The sequence below is a fragment of the Pleurodeles waltl genome, chromosome 3_1, assembly GCF_031143425.1.
Source record: "Pleurodeles waltl isolate 20211129_DDA chromosome 3_1, aPleWal1.hap1.20221129, whole genome shotgun sequence".
Lineage (NCBI taxonomy): Eukaryota > Metazoa > Chordata > Amphibia > Caudata > Salamandridae > Pleurodeles > Pleurodeles waltl.
In genome coordinates this window covers 362,753,554-362,760,021 of record NC_090440.1, presented here as the reverse complement: position 1 = coordinate 362,760,021, position 6,468 = coordinate 362,753,554, and positions in this window count along the sequence as shown.

The following is a 6,468-nucleotide window of genomic DNA, read 5'->3' as shown; positions in this document are numbered from 1 at the left end:
GAGAACAATGAAAGCTAAGATAGAAAAAGAAATAGTGTTACAACGTTGGACAAAAGAAGAAAATCATTCATTAGCAGGGAGTCAAGGATTCCTTGCTTTAGATTGGCAACAGGTAGGGAAATTGTGTGTATATAGACCTAAATCGAAAACTGACACAATTTTTGTAGGGACAAGTGAATGTGTAAGTGTGTTTTTCTTTAAAAGTGTTTGGAATTTTTTGTTATCTGGACAAGACCCCACCATACCAGGTGTCTATTACATTTGTGGGGAAAACGCTACAAGCTGCCAAAAGGCTGGTATGATACTTGTTAACTATGAGTAGTCTTTCCAAAGATTTATCATGTGGAACATTTCAATGATTCTTTTTGGGGTGAGAAATCAAACACCAGAGTTAAAAGAGGTATTAGTTCTTCAGAGCTAGTAGGAGATATTTTTGGTGCCATAATTTAATCTGTGGTCCTGAATGATCACAAGATAAGGACATTGTCAACCATTGTAAATAAGCCTTCTACTGATATAGCAGATGCTTTCTTATTAGTAACCACAGAAATGGTTGCCGTAAAATCAATGGTTTTACAAAATCATCTTGTGTTAGACATCTTTCCTGCAAAGGATAGCGGAGCTTGCAAAATGTTACAAGTCAAACAGTACTGCACCTATCGATCTGACAATAGTAAAGAGCTGAAGAAGATATTCTAAATATGACAGACCTGAAAAAGGACCTGTAGGAGTTAGAAGCAACAGGTGCCTGGGAAGCAATAGGAAGTGTTTTTTCAGCAGTTGGAAGGTGGTTTGGAAATTTAGGGAAAGGACTTGTTGGTGCTATCATGAGACCTATATTGATAATAGATTTGTGTGCATTAGTTGTAGTTGTTTAAGAACCTGAAAGATGTGAGAACAAGCAGAGGAGAAAAAGAAGAGTCTGAGATTAAGACAACATGATGCATATACTATAGTGACATTAAGCAGCTAGAGGAGTCCAGAAGATCTTGCCTGGAATGACCTTTGAACTTTTGAGCTGTTTCATTGAAAATGAGAGATTGGAATATGTGTGATGGCTTAATTCACCATCAGGGGGGGAACTAACATAGCAGAAATGTTAATACTGCCCCTAACGTCACAGTGATCATCTATACGTGACAACTTATGCATTTTGAACTAATAGTTGTGTTGTAAAATGGTGTACTAAAAGTCATATTAATGTGCATTCACAGTAGAATAGGTTACTGAAAAGCATGTACTACAGCCTTCAAATTTAATGTTTAACCAATTAATTTATTTCTATGTTATATTTCATGGTATTAATTAATAGCATACACTAAAACAATAATGATTTTCAGAAGAGAAATGTTTAAAATGTTGCATGCAAAAGTTGACATTTATAGTTCTGCACCACACAATACAATGTATTAACTAAGTTATTTTGTTTTAAATCTATTGTAACATGAACACTGACAAAGCTTATTAATGTTGGATTCAAACTTGTGAATGCTAAAGCTGCCTTATTTGCATAAATCAATGTGCTGTTTTAATTCACTTTGGCTTAATCTAAATGAGGCCTGCAAGGCCCTGTTTCCTGATTGTGCAGAAAATGTTTAGTCATTCTTGCTAAAAGGTAAATGGTGGCTGGGAGGAAGAAGCAGAGGAGCTATTGATTGCAAATGTAATGTGGTGACAGGACTTCATTGGGAGCGAGCTTCTTTGAAAAGGAAAATCAACGTCAGCTGGAAGTTTGGGGTTGAGTAACTAGACTCAGCACTCTGATTAGAACACTAATGCAGGACTGAGTGCTGGGAAGGAGATTGAAGGGAGATTGAATTGAAGCTGAGCCCCCTGATGATGTGCAGTCCACAAAATATTCAGTTGCGATCAAGGAACAGGGAAGAACGCCAGGAATCCCCATGGAACACGGTGAGTGGGGAATCGGGTGGTTTAACGGGGACCTTTTCCATAATGCCTCAGAGGAGACGTGGGGGAGGGTGTACCCGCCGCTCCTTTTTCCCTTGAGCACTTTTGACATCTATTGAAGCGTGCTGCCAAGATCAAGCACAACTGTGAACGGAGACTACTAATAGATCGAGTATTTTCCAGTGACTCACAGAAGAGTATGAGTGAGAAAATTAGAAAAACTGCAAACTCATTTCTGTTCTGTGTTGCCAACTCTGACATTGTCATTACAAATTTCATTGATATGCTGTACGATTTAAAAAGTGTGGGAGCTGCTAGTGAAAGTGTTGCTTTTAGATAAAACTGACCGTTAATGATGGCAGAGAGGCAGATAAGATGGAAGCAGGCATTTAAGCCCCTATTTGATGATGACAGCAACAAGGAAATAGAAGAGTTCCCCATGCATGTAAAGTAAGATGTGACCCCCAGTAAATTAATATAGGAACTAGAACAAGCTAGGTTAATGGAGATTAACAAATGATGGGGAAAAGCTACATTGAAGAAATATATTGAGTGTAGGAGGGTTTCCAGGGGTCTGAGGATCTTTGTTTTGCTACATTAAATGACATGGATCCAGATTTACTGAACAGTGGCAGGTGGATACAGCGGAATGATCCATGAAATTAATGAATACACTCATTGTACAGGCAGAATGCAAATTGGAAAATAAATCAGAGAATATAAGAGATTGAAAATGCTCTGGAAGTTGGACAGACCTCAGAAGAAATAAAGAATGCTTTGGGAGAAGTGGATAAAAAGTTAGAGAAACATGAAAAGGAAGTACACATGAAGAAAGCACAGAAATGTAATAGAGATAAGGCAGGCTATGCCACAGGCAGAATATACACACTCGTCAAAAGGTTTGGCTCATTTTATACCAGACAAACTATGGATAAAACAATTAAAAAGATAAAGTCCCCTCAAGAGTTGAGAGATCGGATCTTAGTTCGGGGGACGAAGACCCACCATCAATGTTACCCATATTAGATTTCTCAGTAGAGATGCGCCTTTACAACATGGAAACAAAGAGGCTTGGGTGGGAAACATAAAGCAAGGCAAATGCACATACAAGAGAACAAGGAGATAAAGAGGAAGGAGTAAAAGAGGAGGAGGCAAGAAGGATTAGAAAACTAGAAATACAGGAAGATCTGGTTATAAACCTCTCTTCTAAAAAATTGGAGAACAAGCACATTAACATGTTAAACAAAGGACTGAGTTTCTACCCTGTGGCACGGATGGATCTGGCAGCAGCCAGGATTGATCTTTATAAATCCTGTAGAAAATTCAAGCTCAAGGCATTCTTTGCACAAAAAGGACAAAAGTCCCATACACCAAGTCATCAGGATATCTCCCCATTTACCACCACAGACACGATTTATGTGAGATCTTTATCCATTTTGGAAGAGGAGTCTGAGGGAATCTCACAAAAATCCATTCTGGAAAATCTGTCAGATCAGTAGTTGTCTGAAGCTCAGGGGAGTCCAACAGATGGCACAATGCCTAGCCTCTGCAAACCAAATCAGGTTTTTGCCCCCAATTACCTGTTGGGAATAAGATAGATTTGTTTCGAGAGGTGATAATAGAAGGATTGAATGAAATTGCCCTTAAAACACAAGGACAAATCATACCAATATGATAAAGGAGGATAGGTCAGCATTGGAAGACCTGCAAAATGATTACACAATCATAATAAAAGCATCTGATAAAGGATGGAACAAACTAATTTTGGATCGGTCAAAATATTAAAGAGGATAAAAGACAACTGGATGACAAAACAAGTTACATAAAATTGGAAAGAAAGCTGATGGAGGATCATAAGACACTATACCATCAACAATTGAGAGATTGGTATGATAGAGGCCTGCTAGAGGAGGAGGAATTGAGATACCTTTAAAAATAGATAATCCGATAACGCCTACAATATACTTTTTACCAAAAGTGCACAAGGATAACATAAGTCCACCAGGACGACCAATTGTTAGATTGATAGGATCATTGTTAGAAAACATCTCTAGATTTGTGGATTTTTTTTGTTTCCTTATGTTTCCAATTTGCCATCCTACCTCAGGGATTCAATTGATTATTTTAACAGAATTGGCAATATTACATGGAAGAAGAACTATTTAATGGCCACAATAGACGTTGTGTCGCTTTATACTTCTGTTGAACATGAGGATTGGTTAAATGCCTGTAGATACTTCCTTAGGTCCAGGTCCATCCGCTCATTAGAACCTACTGAAATGATAATAGAAATTTTACAATTCTACCTTACCCACAATACTTTTTTGCTTGATGGTAATTAGTATCTACAAAAGAGAAGGACTGCGATGGGCACGTCTTCTCCTCCAACATATGCAAACCTGACAATGGGGTGGTGAGAGGCAGAGACTGTATGGACAGAAGACAATTTAAGGATCTTGGAACATGTGGTACTATGGGTATTCTTCATCATTGATTTATGTTTTATTTGGGAAGGTGAACAAAGAGATTTGGAAGAATTTATTGTCTCACTTAACAATAATCCTCAACAGTTGAAATTCACCCATGAGATAGTGCAATGGGCATTAACTATCTAGACATTGGTATTTACATACAGGATGGCAAGATATGTACTAAGATTCATAGGAAACCAAGAAGCTATAACAGTGTGCTACATGCTAACAGTGGGCACCCCAACGCACTTAAATGGAGTGTATCGTATGGAGAATTCTTGAGAGCTAGACGCAACTGTTCAGAGGATAGGGAAGTTGAAGTACAAGCCATGGATATGTACACAACATTCACTTTTAGTCGATACCCCAAATCAGTACTTGAATATGCTGTGGTAAGAGCCAGGAGGAGGAAAGGGGAGGAATTACTGATACCAAAATCGAACTTCATCAATGATACAGCAAGTAATAATGAGATCAGATACATAATCCAATTTGACTCTGAGAGTCAGCAAACAAAGGAAATCATGAAAAAGAATTAGATCTTGCTGTTAATTGATGAAACATCTAGAGAAATACTGACTGAACATCCACAGATCCCTTATTAAAAAAACAGTCTCATTGGGTGATTATTTAACAGGAAGTTACATGGCACCACAAAACAAGGATGGTTCGAATTGGTTAAAATGGAAATAAGTGGACTTTTGGAAATGCCTCAAATGTAAGGCTTGTTCATTTGGCAAAAATATGAGATCATTCAAATTACATGATGGGAGGATGATGAGAATGAAAGAATGGATACGCTGTGAGATCTCCCATGTGGTTTTTGTCTTGGAGTATGGCTGCAGTAAACAATATGTGGGCAGTACAATTAACAAATTGAGACTGCATATTTTACAGCATCCCAGAGCCATCAGCAATAAAGACACAACTTATTCAATGTCCAAGCACATTTGGGAACAGCATGATGGTGACAGATCTGAACTAAGATATTATGGCATCCAACACATCACCGCAGGCTCCAGGGAAGGTGATCGAGAGTTGATGTTACGGAGAATTATATCTAAGTGGATCATCCTGATGAGGACGAAGACATCATGGGGACTTAATGCAGATGCAGAGTTACATGTGCACTTATAATGTTATGAGCATAAATGATGTTCATGTATATGTCAAGTAAGGGTTTCCAGATTGACCTTACATGAAAATTATATAATGCAGGTAGTGAAATTAGATAGAATCTGATAGCATTTCTACCTGTAAACCTTCCAATGATTCTCTGGGGGCAATATCCCTTTTTTTGGATCTCGGATATCCCCGCACTTTAGGTTTTGTAGATAGGACTAATCAGTGGCACTTTCACCATATTTAGGTTTTTGCAGTCAGTAAAACTAGATGGAAACAAACAGCAATTCTGCATGCAAATTTGCAACTATATTCTGGGGCAACACCTAGTTTCTGATCACCAACATCACCCTACTTAATGCACTGTAGATAGGAGTAAGCACTGGCACTTTTTTCATATCCAGGTTTTTTTTATTCTTACTGCGAATTTTAATAACAAATACCCAAGGTATACTGGTAGGAAACTTAACTAGCTACAATATTCTAGGTAATCCAATACCATAGAAGCATTGACACTTTAACATAGGTGCATTTTGGATGAATGCATGGATTCTCTTGATATTCGCTGTAGGTATCACACTTTTCCCCAGGCAAATTTCTGATTGCGATCTGGGGGTAATTTTTAGTCTATGTCTATAGAGATTCCCTTTTTTGTACTTTAGGCAGGAGCAAGCATTAGCACATTTTTCCAATATATAAGCTAATTACCAATGGGAGGTTTACAATTAATATCTAAGGTACACTGGTAGCAATTGCAATTTGTTAGAGGATATACGTGTAATTTCTTTATTTACCTAAGATTATGGGGGTCATTACGACCCTGGCGGCCGGTGGTATGTTGGCGGTAACACCGCCAACAGGCTGGCGGTGTTCCGCCAGCAATTATGACCGTGGCGGAATTGCCACGGCCATACCGCCAGCCCCTCCACTTTCCCGCCAGGATTCCGCCTGGCGGTCATAATCCCCA